Here is a 15375-nt window from a genome sequence, read left to right as displayed (position 1 = left end):
TGAAAATCATCTTCTTTATCCAGCAATCACAAAGAAGGTTTTTTATTGCCTGCAAAGCCATCATCAAAACTGATGTTTTTCTTTTCTTTTTGCCGCTATTAAGCCATGCCATATTTGTGTCTAATGATAAGGTAAATGAAACGATGTTTCAAAGAGAACCGGCCCACCCTGAGTTTTTTATTTCTTTCAAAAGACTGGACAAACTGGAGCAGTTTGGAAAAAGACCGTAGGCGAGCCGAATGATTGTCAGTCATGCAAATAATCACTTACTTACAGTCAGTGAGTTTGCTTCGGATAAGGCAAATTACCATTTGAAAATGAGCTCAGAAACACTCTGGGCAAAAAGCTTGCAACATGATTCTCAGTTGTATTACCACGTAAACGCAACCGCACACACATAAATGCAAACAAACGTGCTTCAGAAACACTGCAGCTAGCAGAAATAAACGCTCCTACCTTACTGCTGCTCTGTCAAACTTTTTCCTTCCTCTTGTTCCACATCTTCTACGTTTCTGCAGGAATAAAAAACAGAAATTATGTCAATAATGATTTACTTGGACTACTGACCTACTGTCTTCTACTGAAAATAGAAAAACACACTAAAATGAAACAACGTGACTCTCTTTAGAAAAGATACTTTACAAAAACTGCTCGGTTTTTAGACTTTCTACTATTTGCTAAATTGGATGTCAGACAATATTTCACTTGTTTTTGTCCCAAGCAGAGATTTTATTCTAATCACTTAAAGAATGTTTTAATCAATAGTTAATCAGTCTTTGTGAATATTCAAGATTTTTCTATCTACTTTGCCTGTTTTTAATAATAGAATAGAAATAAGACAATGGGAAACAAAACATGAGACCTTTCTAGAAAACCATTTCCAAACAATTCTAAAATTAAGTTTAGAAGTTGTTTTTTTATAGCTGCTAGTTAGATTAACCTGACTTAACACAGAGTTCAATTAAATGTTAAGTGAAAAAAACATGATTAGATCTACTTGAGTTTTTTTCATTTTCGAATATATATTCTACATTTTCCATTTTAGGGATAAATTAGCATCAGATAAGGTAAACCAAACTAAGATATGTGAAAGTAAGCTAAACTAAAAGCTAAGGTATTCTAAACTGCAATAAGCTAAGGCAAGAAACTAAGATTAGCTAATATAGGCTGAACTAAGCAACACTTTAATAAGTAATACTCAACTAGACCAAGGTATGCTAAACTAAACTAGTGCAAGCTAATGCAAGAAGAGCTAATGCAGGCTAAACTAAAATCTAAAGTATGCTAAACTTATTGAATGTATGCTAACTTTGAAGCTAAACTAAACTAGTTTCAGGCATGTCTAACTAGGCTATGCTAACATAAGATGAGCTAATGAAGGATAAATTAAACAAAGCTAAGTTAAAGATTTCTAAGCTGAGCTAATGCTAACCTAAGATTATCTAATGTTGACTAAACTAAACTATAGAAAGTTGTGATGAACTTAGCTCAAGTATGCTAAACTAGGCTAGTGCAAGCTAATCTGAGAAGAGCTAATGCAGGCTAAACTAAAAACTAAAGTGCTAAACACTTATTGAATGTATGCTAACTTTGACATGCCTGAATCTAAACTAGTTTCAGGCATGTTTAACAAAGCTATGCTAACATAAGACACGCTAATGAAGGTTAAATTAAACAAGGCTAAACTAAAGTTTGCTAAACTGAGCTATTGCTAACCTGAGATTACATAATGTTGGTTAAACTAAAGCAAGTTATGCTCAAGTACGCTGAGCTAAGCTTGTGCATCTAATCTAAGAGGAGTTAATGTATACTAAACTAAATACAGCTAAGCAAAACTATGCTAGCATACACTAAACTATGCTAGCATAGTTAAGTTAAACTACAGCAAGTTAAGTTAAAAACATTTCAGGAAAAATGACTGAACCACAGCAGTTTTGGTCAAACAAAACAAAGTAAAGCTAAGCTAAGCTAAGCTAAGACAAACCGAGGAAGATCAGAGAACAATGTTTGTTTTCCACCATTTATTTTCTGAATTTAGTGAAATGAAATTATACTTCACATAATCATCTACTTTTTTCTTTAAATTAATTTCTGTATCTGAGTTAAGATGCAGAAATCTGGGATTAAGTAGCTGAAATCTAAATTAAAGTCTCCAAAATTTATTCTGAGTGGGAATATTTTAAGGTGACCTCTTATATTTACCAAGAAAATATAACCTTAGTATAAAAATTTATTACCAAATATGTATGAAATTAATAAATTGCTTTTTTTATCCTAATTTGGAGCCAATTTTTAACATTTTAAAAAATCTACATCTGATTTGCAGAACAGAGAAACTAACCATATTTGTAAAAACATAAATACAATGTAGGGCTTACAGTGGAGGATAGGAACACTGGTTCATCTCATTCTTTAATATTTCTTAAACTGTAGAGTCTAAGTGACAAAAGCCTTCCTGCTGCGTTTTTATTTCAATCACCTGACACCCGTGTTATTCACATCGTCAGCGAACATTTAAACACAATAATACAGCCAATAACAGGGAATAAACCTGCAAGGTAATTCATTCGAAATGCTGCCCTGAAAGCTCCTTAGATTTTCAGCCAGGTGCGTGACTCACACTGTCTTCTGGGCTGAATAGAAAGGTTATAAAAAGCCCTTTAAGCTCATCTTATCCTTTTACTTGCTGAGTCTATAGTCGAATTTGGAGCTACTGTCAACAATATTAAGTTTGCGGACAGGATTGAAAGTTTAAGCTATACAGTTTCCAAACTATTGCCAGTTTGATTAAATGCTCTGGATACAAACAGCAGGGGTTTCTGAGCCCCTTCAGCATTGTAGCTTCCCTGATTGTGACGCGTCTCCTCCTGACCCGCTTCCTGTTGGATCATCAGAACCACAAACTGACCAGTTGAGCCACCCAGACGTCTAAATGGTATTTTGATAGATATTTGTTGCTTGCATTTATCTTGGATAATCCAAGTGTGGCAAAAACAACCAACAAAAGAAATGGTTTGAGCTTCATTTTATCTGCTTGTTAAAGATGCAAAACTTACATGTGAAGAAAATTTAATTATTTGTTTCTCTTTTACCTGTTTTTTCTTTTCTTTTTTGTTTTTCTGGTGTAAATGGAATCCATACAAACTTGTATTTCCTGTATTATTAATATAATGAATATATAAATGGTTCCTATGAAAACAAAATCAAACAAAAACTGTTTATAAAGAAAGGTACATGAATTACTGGATCATTTGTTTACGTCCCTCGATACATTAAATGTTTATTTAACACCGACTTGTCGCTCGAGTCCAATAAAAGTCACCAAGTGCCGCCTTGTTTAACGGCGTTGAACCCACAAACAAAGATGGATTGAATGTGTAATTTGGAGCATTTAAATTTGAAGCATGAGAGGGGAAAAGGAGCAATATTTCCTGCAAATTAATTCTTATCATGGTGATGAATAATCAGGCTTCTTATGAGGAAGAGTCAGTGGAATACAGCAGCACTTTGAGCCGTCATAATTAACAGACTCGCTCAACAATGGGCACATTCTCAAAGAGGCTTCTTATTAGCAGTGACATAATGGCTAAAATGCATATTAAAATGGGCATTTAGAGTGGAAGGGATCAAAACTACCAATGCAAACTGGGTTTTATGGTCCACACGGTTCATTGTCGGAGGTCTGAGGTGTAGTGTATGTTCGTCGTGACGCCGCCGTTACCCAGGGGGCCGTGCACGCCTCATTAGAAGCAGGGGATGCTTTGGCCACCGAGGGGCGAGATTCAGACTCTGGTGGCTTAACAAGATCAGGTTTAAATCTGCAGCGAGATCTGGAACGGCTTCCTGATGAAGACTCATCATCAGCGCAACAATTACTTCACAGCAACGTTGGGGGTTTTTGGAGATCTCCATGAATTTCCTGGTATCCATGGCGATCAACGCACATTTTTATAAAGTTTAAAGGGATTCAGTAGGAACAATTCTGCACAAGAGCGATTATTTCTTTCTACATTTCTTCTAAGTAGCTGAGGCTTCCTTCTCACCTTATACAGTGACCTGAATATTTCTACAGTTTTATACACTTTTTGTCCATTTTTCTCCCATTGGAAATGAGTTTTGTCATTTCGGAGACCAATAAAAGTTTCCAGTTTGGGAGAAAATATGATTTAACCATCAAAATGATTGAGGCTGAATACTTTTAATACAACAGGTGATCAGCTAAATGATGACAGAGCTCTAATTGTGCCACAATGTGAGAAAAATAGTAAACGGAAACTGATAATAGATGGTCAGTTTAGTCCATCTTAACAGATTAAAATACATGTTTTTATTATTATTATTATTATTAAGCTTGTTTGAATTTCTGACAGTGATAAATATTTCAGTGTTGTTTGTTTAATGTTAAAAAGAGTAAGAAAGAGAGAAATCCCTGCGCTAAAGCTAACTAGCATGTCATTAAACAGTGTCACTTACCTTTTTAACAGGTAAATGGAGGATTAGGGCAACGCCTGACTCCAACTCTTCTTCTGTGGTAAAAAAAATACACACAAAATTAGATATATGAATATCTTGCTGAACATTTTTCTTCACTGATTAAATGCTGGTGAATATTAGTCAGTAACAAAGCAGATTGATTTATAGTTAAAGTCAGAGTAAGATGTTAATTAAACATCTTAGCATAAAGATCTTAACATCGTTATGCTAAGATGTTAAATAAATATCTTTGCATAAACTCCAACTTCTATCTGTTACCGTTTTGTTTTAAACATAGATAAATAGGGTTGTTAACTGGACATTACAATCTTTCATATTTCTTTCACATGTAAATTTACCAACAGTATTATTGCAAACATTTCCGGTAACGATCCGGAAACTCAACTTCTATTGTGAAAATCCAAACATGCTACTTCCGGTGCCGAATTCGCATCAAATATTAAACTATAAATGAAAAAACAACTGAGGTTGTATTACTGGTACTTTTATTATTGCTTTTTATTTTTATTTTTTTGGCCCCGTCAGTCGGCAGTACTGGACCCAACTATAGTTTAAGCTACCTAGTTTTTCTTTGTTGTTTATTCTATCTTTAGTGTAGCTAATAAAACTAAAAATGGTATATTTTAGGGATAATGTAGCTTAAATTAATCTATTACATTGTTGCACACCCAAGTATAGTTTTATATACCTAATCTTAGCTTAACCAAGCATACTTTGGTTGTAAAGTTGCCAGTTTTAAAATTTTTCAGTTCTTGGCACACATGTCCTTCCTTAGTATCAACTACTTTAGCTGAATTTATGCTAGCTTAGCATACCTTAAGCCTATTTTAAAGAAGGTATGCTAACTTAGCTACCTTTACAGATTTCTTCGCTTTACCCAAGATTAAATAAGCATTTTTTTGTAATGTAGCTAACCTTAGCTTACCATTAGGATTTATTTAGTTTATCGTCTCCTACAAAGTATATAAACTCATTGGTTTCCATAGTTATGTATACTTTAGCATATCTTAGTTTTGCTAATGCTAACCTACATGCCCCTACTTTATTATAGCTTAGGTAATCTTAGTTAGCCCTACATTAGCTAAACTAAAATCAGGAACCTTTGGTTAACTTGCATCTGCACCAAGACAACTGTCTTCATGTGGTTGATGTATATAAATGAACAACTGTTTGGTCTCTAAAGGCAAAACATTTTCTCATAATTCAGACACCAAAACATTGTGAGCTAACATGCCAACTCAGGTAAGTCTAGCAAATATGAAAAACAAAGAGTTAAGATCTCCCAGGTTTCTCTCTGTCAGGAGGCGGGTGGTTGGGATCCGTCAGTCAGCGTCATGAGTCCTCAACCCTTACTGAAGAGCCTGTTCCTCTGTGAGCTCGTCACGGGTGATTACAGGCCTCGCAAGAAAAATGAGATACTGGTTGACCTATTTCTGAGCACTTTGTTTCACACGCGCCCCCTCCAACCAAAGTTGCCTCTTCCTTTCATTTTTTATTTTATTTCAGCCTCTCTGCCCACCGGTCCTCTCAGAGTAGAGGTCAGGTCAGAGGCCACCTGGCTCTTCCACGTTGCTGAGCATGAGCAACCTGGCAACAAAGGCCTCCTCTTGTTGGGGGATCCGTCGCTCGGTGCCAAACTTTCACCTTCACCCCCTCCCCTTTAGCCCCTGTGTGAAGAAAACCCCTGCAGGGATGCTTCAATGGGGGCCTGTGAGTCCCCGTCCCCCCATGGCAGTGAAGTTTTAGACGCTGTCATGAGGCGAGTCACACTGAGATCTCATGAGTGAGGAAGAAAGGTGGGAAAAAAAGAGAGGTGAAGCACCTCTGCTTTGACTCGAGGACAAAGACACCCGGAGGCGACGCCGCAAACTTTATGTCCTCCATCGGATGATGAACCGCCGCATTCGGCTGTCAGGATTTATTTTCTGAATGCGTTTAAATGCCACTTGAACAACTCCTTTTTCCTTATTTCAAAGCTGAATTAATAAAGAAAACGCCTAATTGAAACAATACGCTGTGTAAATAGATGAAAGGGTGTTCGTTTCCCGGCGCCACTGATGTCCTAAAAGAAGCCCGTTTGTTGAGTTTTGCAGATAAGAGTTAAAGAAACGGCGGCTGGCAGCGGGCCCTTCGCTTCTCAGATCCTCAGCAAAACAACATGGGAGACCAGGGGTTTGCTCTTAAGAAGAAGTAAGTAGAGTTTGTTATTCCGCCGCCTTTGACTAAGGTCATATCAAATTAACAGACGGCTGACTGAATAAAAATAGCATACCATTAATTCATTTTTTTCCCCTCCACTGCTCATAAATCTTAAAGGTTGACCTGATTTTTACCATTAAACTGTGGAGAAATTAAAACAGACGAGCCACATGGACTAATTTTAACCAGCTCCGGTTTCACGTGGGAACTAAAACCCTTACAAACACAATACTCTGTCACTTGCATTTTCAATTATCCGCTGGCGTGGAATTTCAAACTTTATGGTGAGAATTATAATCAATTTTCAGGTGATAAAAAAAGAGAAAAATAAACAGCAGAATTGAGGCTGGACGACGCATTTAATTGCCACCACATTCGTTAACAAGCTTAACTCTTGTCTCGGCGCACTCAGCATTCAAATACATCCTAATTATTTCTAGTTGAAGGTCTTAAGATTGCCAACTCTCGTGTTGGCCGATGATAAAAAATGTCTCTTTTCAAACTTAATCATTACAAGTACATTCAGCGAGTGTAAATGGCTCAGAGGTTGGAGGGACGCATTAACTCTCGTGTCCATTTTTGGTTGAATGGCAAAGAAAGAAGAAGAAGGAAAAAGCAGATTACGGCCCTAAAATCCCACCCTAACTGATGATCGCGCTCATAAACAGTCAATTATAGAATGTTTACTGTGGCGTCTTTTTGTTTCTCTTCGCTTGATAACGCGCGAGAGTGGCTTTAGATTGACAAGGATTTATGGGAAAGGGGGAAAAAAGCCAATCATGTAAACAAGTCCGCAGAGGAGAATTAAAGCGGCTAAATCAAGATTTCTTTTTTCATTTTTTTTATGAAAACAGACAAAAAAGACGACGAGATGCCCGACGTTTAATGAGGAGAAGGGATGATGGGCAGTGCTCGCATTGTAATATGCAAATCAGAAATAGTGTCTGATGGCGCTCTGTACCACAGCCGATATGAATGAGGCCAGAAAACTGCGGCGGTAATTGAGTTTCAGGAGGAGCAGTCAAACTTGTGCCAAGAAGATCCCTCCATACTGATAGAAAATCATTTAGAATAAACGAAGGGTTGAGCAGACGGTACTGATAATTTAGGTTTTTCAGAGTAAAAGTACTGTCGGATGTGAACTTGCTTTTCTCCAAGTCACTTCAAAATGTCCGGTCCAAACAACTTCTTCTTCGCAAAGGTGGAGACCCAGGATAGCTGGATCTTGTGTATTCATTCATTTCTAAGAATAAAAAAGACTCATTTCTGTTTCTTTTATTATTGTATTTATTATATCATGCAATATCTATATATCAAATAAGCATTGCCCAAGAAAAGCCACCCTAAATTAACGGAAAATATTTCAGGTCAGGATTTACAAGAAAACTTGAAAAACCAGGCTGGATTGGTGGACGGGTAGAGAGACGGACAACTGAATGAGTGGGAGACCATGGAGAGACTGAGGATGGATGGATGAACAGAGAGAGAGACTGTTGGTTGGATGAACAATTGGTTGGACAGACGGACAATCAATTGGTTGGATGGACAGGCCGATGAAGGACGGACCATTAAAACATCAGATTTAATTCTAGAAATAAAATTTTTCAACACTGATCCAGACCTGGAACACACTTTAATCAAATTCCACACTTTCCAGACCACCAGTTAAATAGTAAAAAATAAAAAAAACAGTTTGGGTTAAAATGCAGACGTCTCCAAGCCAATGATTTTTTATTCTTTTTAAGAATGCCAGATGTAGTGGAAAATGTGAGCATGGCGCTTTTATCAAGGTGGTAAAGAGTTTTAAATTAGATTAAAACAAAAGATGTCAAACAACCACAGGCAGTAAATCCTTCAACAGACTCCCTCCTCTTGTAATCAAGGTGTAATTTGCTGTGCAGCTTTGAAGACTCCTCTCATCCCGTCTCTACACTGCCGTGATTGTGGAACAATGAAACCGGCTGAGAGCAGAAACTCTGGCGAATGCTATTAATAAAAGACACGTCTCGTCACTCTTAATATGGCAGGAAAACCTAACGGCCTTTGAAGTCCTACCCTTTCACTTAACTTAACCCAGTCTCCACTCATCTCTCGCTCAAACTCTTGGCTTTAATGTGGCGAGCCAGCCGGCCTCCCCCGCACCGTCCCAACAGTCACGTCGCTGGACGCCTTCAGAACCGGGATTATTTGCATTTCCTGGTCCGTTTGAGCTTCAAATCACAAAAGAAGACGGGATGGCTCAGCATAAAATAAAAAAAAGGAGAGAGAGAGATCAGGGAAGAAACCACCCCTAAAGTAATGTGGTGCTGCTGAACTCAAACCAGATGAATCTTCTCTATTTTTACCTTTTCCTTTGCCAAGGAAACATCAGGCACATCCTGTACACTTTCCAAAGAGCAGAAGGAAGAAAGATGTTCAAACCCCCCTCCAAAACATTTCCCTTCCAGTGTTTGCCTGATCCTGTTGTGTATGATCTTAGAGAGGGGGGTATTGAAAGTGATATGAACATACTCTCAGATGAATACGCCTCTCTCAGTGCAGAGCCAGGTACGAGACACTTCAACTCTCCATGTGGCATCAAAGCTTTACAACATGGTGAAAGACAAAAGGCAGAGATGTAGCAAGAGAAAAATTCCTCTCAATGAGTTTGTACATCTAATTTTAGCTGTTTATTTAATGCCAAAAACATACAAGGACAACCAAGGGGCATTGGTCAGATCAGACCAAAACAATAATCAACACCATCTTTAAGGCCAAACATGGTAGTGGCATTGAAATGCTGTGAGGATGTTGAGGCCTTTATGGTACAGCTGATTAAATTACACCCAGAGAAGACGGTTCAATTCTGTACCTTCTTGGAGGAACACTACTGTTGGGCAGAACTAGATGCCATAACCCAAATATTAGCTTGTACCAAGAGGTAATGTTTAAGCATTTTCTTTAAAAAATTGAAAATTATTGTCATTTAACTCCCAAATTATAAAAAGGTACAAACGGTGTACCTACACCTAGTAAGTACCAAGGGTATCTTGGTACTTTGGTACTTACAATGTGGCACCTTGCAAGTATTGAGGTGACACCTCGGCACTTAAATACCTTTAAGTGCCATGTAAAAGGTATTCGCATGCCACTAAAGGGGTACTATCAGGGTAATTAAAGAGTACCAATGGGAGTACATCCAGGGTACCAACAAGACTACTTTGAGATACTTATTAGGATATCAACAGGATAAGACTTAAACTGTAATTTTCCAGAATAAACATTCAGTGAAAAATGCAAGAGCTCACTTTTTAAACTTTAGATTTTGGGTAAAATATCAAGTCTTTTCAAGAAAACAGTTTCAAGTCCTAAGACATTGGTGTAAAAGTTCAAGTCAAGTCACAAATCTGGGTCATTTTATCCTGGTATTCACTTAAAATTTGTACCTCTATACTACAATAATCTCTGTTGATGATTTAGATGGAATTATATTCTTCATGACTATTTTTTAAACAATCTAAATGATGCAATTAAACCAAGATTACATCAGATTCGGCACTATTATTAATGTTCTTGCATAAAATCAGGTTTTTCCAACAGACTTTCCAGTATAAAGCATACAAAAAGGTAGCATATCGTCCTTTGTGTTGCAGAACTAATTCATGTAGATCTGACTTGCTTTTCACAATGTGTTGATTAGGAGATAAAATCCCCAGTAAATGCTTCTGCCCTCTTTTATAATTTGCACACCTATTATAACCTGAATTCCACTTTGTTCAACATGACTTTACTGGAAAGCTATGTTTGTGAGAACCTTCGTTAATATGGCTCTGTGTTTTACTGGCCTACAGCTCCGGTGATGTTCCCAAACAACAGTCGCAGCACAGATCTTCACCTCCGTCTCAGCCAATCAGATTGCATCTCCCTGCATAAAATGTTGGTGTAACTAAATCTCCAATCCGCTAATGGTCCCATAAAACGGCGTTTCAATCTAACAGAGGCTCGTGTTCGCTCTCCTTCTGCGCGCTGGGGATCAAAAAATATAAATAAAAACCACTCCGGGTATTTCTGCTCCATTCAAACAACGTAACACCTGTGACTATTCAGCGACGGCGCTTTCGGCTTGCCCGTCATCGGTAAAAAGCTGCAATTTCTGCAGCCGCCATCATTGTAATCACACATGCACAGCAGGGTGAAATCAGCAGTTTATTATTGATTTACGTCATTCCTTTATCACATTTAGATTAAGCTGATTGTTTATCATCAATCTATGAAAACACTGGGTGAAGATTGTTTTATATCTGTGGACTTTTCTCCATTTCTCTAATTGCTTTTTCATATTTTGCTTCATAACGCCTCACATAACTCACTCAGCTCCATAAACGTGCAGCAGAGATTAATGCGATGTGTTTAAAGCTAACCTTTTCTGGGAGTCAAGCGGGTTATTTCTACTTTAAAACTGGAGCTGCACCCTCCCTTTACATCCTCATCCTTATTAAAGACATTCGAGGACGCGTTGTAGCCAGGAGCCACGGCTATGATATATATGATTCAGTGTCATTTCCAGGGGAAATCTGGGTTTTACAGCAGGCTTATTCTGCTGTTTCTGACTGCAGTGGAGCAAGATTTTCTTATTATGCATAAAAAACCTTCCAGAGCAATTAAAGAAAACAACCAGCAACACTGTCACATGAGAAGGTAGTGAAAAATACGTTTCTCCTGCCAATACGGGCGTCAGGCAACCTATTTTGTCATTTATTCTGGGAGGACACGACGACTGTCGCAGTGACGGTCGGCTCCACAGCAAAGCGCGTCTTTCTAATTTATGTCCTGAGTTTTTTGCACACAACTGGCAAACATCCATCTGTGGCCAGGCCTCGCTTGCAAAAGCCTCATAATTTAAACTTCTGAGAGAATCAAAGGGGTGGAGTGTCTCTCGCTTCACTTCTCAAAATGTGATTTTTTTCCCCTCTCTTTAGTGGTTGGAGGAAACTTTCCTCCTTTGCTGAACGCTGCAACACAAAAATGATGAATTATCAAATTACAGCCTCCACCTCAAATTATTGCTTATATGTGAGGTTCATTTGGTTAAAAGACGTCCAAACTAAATATGAGGGGTTTCTTTAGACGCTTTTTTGATTAATTGCAAACATTTGCCACCCAATTTTTTTTAAAAGTGGCAAAAATTTTGACCCACTCTGATTTGCAGAATAGTTTTCAGTTTCAGTTAAATAAAGTTCTGTGTTGAAGTTTTGGTTATTGACTGTTAATAATACTTCAAGTAGTTACACATACAGTACTATGATGTAGCAGCGCAATAGCACTAGCTTCCACTAAATACCATGTTGATGTAGCTCCAATGTTTATGGTTCGCACAACTAACCTTTTAGCTAACTTTGTGTTTTATCTGTTGCTGAATTTCTTTAGATATGTTGGTGTTTGATACCTATTTGTCTACATCCTGTTGCCAGTTTGGTTCCAGTTTGAGTCATTTCTTGATTCTGCATGTCTAACATACAGAGGAACTTGAAGTTTGATGTCAAAGTTAGCATAGCTGTCATAAAACAAAACAAAAACAGAAGAAATCTGTTTGTGACCAAATCAGTACATAAATGGTGAAGCAGAGCCACAACTAGGTCTGTTGCAACAAACAATGAATCAATTAACTGCATGATAAATTAAAGCAGTTCAATAATTTCCATTTGGATGATTTGCAGTTTTTGTCTTTTCTCTCTTCCTACCAAAAAACAGATGATAAAAATCTTCCGCTTGGTGCTTTGGACTTCTTTTTTTTGTTGTTGTCGTTTTTATTGTTTAGTTTATTTATTTTGGATATTTAAGATGTCTTCCAGTTACAGTGTTATATGAATTTAAAGTTTATTCATTCTTGAGAATGTGTTCCTGCATTACTATGCCATTATATTACCTGAAATTGGTATCAAAACAACGATATTATCATTTATCACAATAACTTCTGGGACAATTTATCATCCAGAAAAATTTGTCATTGCGGCCAAACTTGCTACAACCAGAGTCCTGTAGAAAAACCTTAGGAAAAAGATATTTTTATCTCATTTTATTCATTTGATGATATTATTTAAGGCATTTTAAATATTTTTCCACTGTTCCTTTGATCACGTTCGCGGCCACTTAAAGCAAGAAGCCTCCTTGATGACAGAAAGAGGGACGTAAATTATTTACAGCTTTCCCTCCTCTGTGTTTGCTGTCCTACATCCTCGGTGTGTTTATTTGAAGTGAAAGGGTGTGGCAAGAGTCGGGTAAATGAAACCCAGCTGTCCGCCGCAGAGACACCGAGCGGCTTCCTCCGCCAGAGCGAGCCGAAGGTTGGGGGGAGTTCTCCGACATGTAACACAACACGAAAATCAGAAAACACAAACAAAACGAGTCATACGCACACCAAAAAAGAGAAGAGTTGGTGTAAACAAGCGGCCGTGCTAAAACAATACAGCTGGGTCTCCTCTTGATATTCATCGCTCACTGTTTACCGCAGAGGAGAAAGGCTCCAGCCCCCAAACAGCCTCAGGTTCCTCAATAACACAAACCAAGCTGGATTCACTAAGTCCGGCTCTGTGTTGATGCATTTAGAGACTGCGACTTGGCACGCCGCGACCTGCTACTGTCCAAACACATCAGGAGAAATGGGAATCATGTGTCCTCTTACTGTGGAGATACAAGGAAAGTTTGGCTTCGCTGGATTCAACGAGAAATCACAACTTCCTCCCAACGACGACGAAATTCATCCACATTTTATTATCCAGGACACATTTTCCTCAGCAACATTTACTAAACTAATCATTCCTCTTTATGGAGGAAGAGCTTATCATATGCAAAGTGCTCAACATCAATGTCTTCATATCCTCGTTTGAGAAATTCATTGCGCGGTGAATTCCCTCGGGAACGCCGCTGCCAAGTTTCTGCCTCGCTTAAACTTTTTTTTTTTATTCTTTTTATTTTAATTCTCTCACTTTAATTCAACTTGGCACGTTATTTCTCAGAAATACCATCAGGCTCCGGGGAGGAACATAGACGTGGTCTCACTTGTTAGTGCGGGTTTTAGTGCTGAATAAGGATCAGACAATGGCTGAGGGGAGAAGGGGGCTGCAGTCTGGCGAGGTATTGACACAGGAGATATCGCTCCAACAAAGTGGATCCGTGAGAAAAAGAGATCCAGCGAGCGGAAAGAAAGAAAGAAAGATTATCTTAATTATCATTCAGGAGCTGCTTAGTGCAGCACCTGTGCATGAATAATGTCATTTATAGGCACATTGAGATGTGCATAATTCCCCCTTAAATCATGCACATTAGCGGCATAACAAGGGATGAACAAGTCGGCCTCTGCGCGGCTCAACGAGGAGCGAGGGGGCTCATTGTCAGCGCTTCAGTTCAACAATAAGAATGTATTTCTCTATTCAAAGACTCGTCTCCTTTAATACTTTCTGCTTGGTCCAGAGCAGATGTGAGGTTACATATGCTTCTTCATGTTACATGTGTGGCTTTAACTGGGACACCTCGGTAGCATCAGGTTTTATGATCAGCAGTGGGATGTTTTCCTGGATAAGAAAGTTGTATGCAATTATTTTGATGGTTAACTGATAAACGGACCTTACTGTTTTGCTGCAGGAGGGAGCACCTTTTACTGTATATTAAACAATTTTTTACTGAAAACAAACTCCTAAAAGTTGCTGAAAAATTACTTGTACGTTAATTTTGTCTTATTTCAAATGTACTAAGATATTTGCGATTTTGTGTTTCAATATGGCCGCTCTCCTCAACAAATGTAGGAAGATGTGCTGACTAGACATGTAAGAGTCTAAAATAAATGTTACGTGTAGCAAGTCTAATCTGAACCATTTAAAATGGTGTTTGCTTATGGAAAGTAAAGCTTAAAGGCGAAATATTATGCAAAATTAACATTTTGTACGTTTTTATATTTCCATTTCGGTCTCTACTGCTTCTAAAAACAGTCCAAGCATTTATATAAAAAAAATAATTTATTAATATATTTTGGTATCTAAAGTTTCAAAAACCTCCCAACTGTTGAGTCACATTCGACAGGCTCTGCGCTGTTACCTAGCAACCCCAGGGGAGTTCCACCCGTTACCTAGCAACCCCAGGGGAGTTCCACCCGTTACCTAGCAACCGAAGCAGAGTTCTAGAACGTCTGATCAGAGTTCCCACTTCCAATGTAACTGGAATGCAGCATTTACCTCAACTGATGGATACAAAATGGCCGACACAGGACAATGAGGTTTGTTTTTTACGGTTCGTCATAAAGCAGTGACGTGAAACGACGACTAACCAAAACTCTGTTAGAACCTGTGGAGAATTAGTTTTATCTATTATGCATTTTCATGTTTTTTTGTTTATATTCAGAGAAATTCAAAAGAGGGGAATCTTAATTTTAACTTCTCTGTCTTTTCAAAAAGGTCCAACCAAGAACTAAGTTTGCAAATTAGTCTGTGGCTATAAAACAAAACAATGTTTTAAACATGAAATATTGTTTAATGTGCTGTCCTTTATGTGAGCAGAGCTGAAAAATGTGTTTGAGGAAAACTGGCCTAATAATTTGTGGTTTTAAAGTGAAAAATGTTTAATGTTTTGTAGCCGTTTTATTAATAAAAGCAGCAGCTATTAGCAGGTGCAGCTGTTACCACACATTAGTACGAATCTCATCGGCTGAAT

General features: G+C 38.0%; 1 long non-coding RNA gene across 1 annotated transcript in view; it reads right to left on the bottom strand.

Annotated features, from left to right (window-relative positions):
* Positions 1 to 455: 455 nt before the first annotated feature.
* The window catches only part of LOC114141033 (uncharacterized), a 29782-nt gene continuing 14862 nt past the window's right edge, over positions 456 to 15375 (bottom strand). Inside the window, exons 3-4 of the long non-coding RNA XR_003594747.1 lie at positions 4474 to 4526; positions 456 to 512 (exon numbers count right to left, since the gene is read on the bottom strand). This is a non-coding gene — a long non-coding RNA (uncharacterized LOC114141033). The remainder of the gene's footprint in view (positions 513 to 4473; positions 4527 to 15375) is intronic.

This window comes from Xiphophorus couchianus, chromosome 24 (genome assembly GCF_001444195.1).
Source record: "Xiphophorus couchianus chromosome 24, X_couchianus-1.0, whole genome shotgun sequence".
Lineage (NCBI taxonomy): Eukaryota > Metazoa > Chordata > Actinopteri > Cyprinodontiformes > Poeciliidae > Xiphophorus > Xiphophorus couchianus.
Note: the sequence above shows the minus strand (reverse complement) of the source record. Positions and strands in the feature narration are given on the sequence as shown.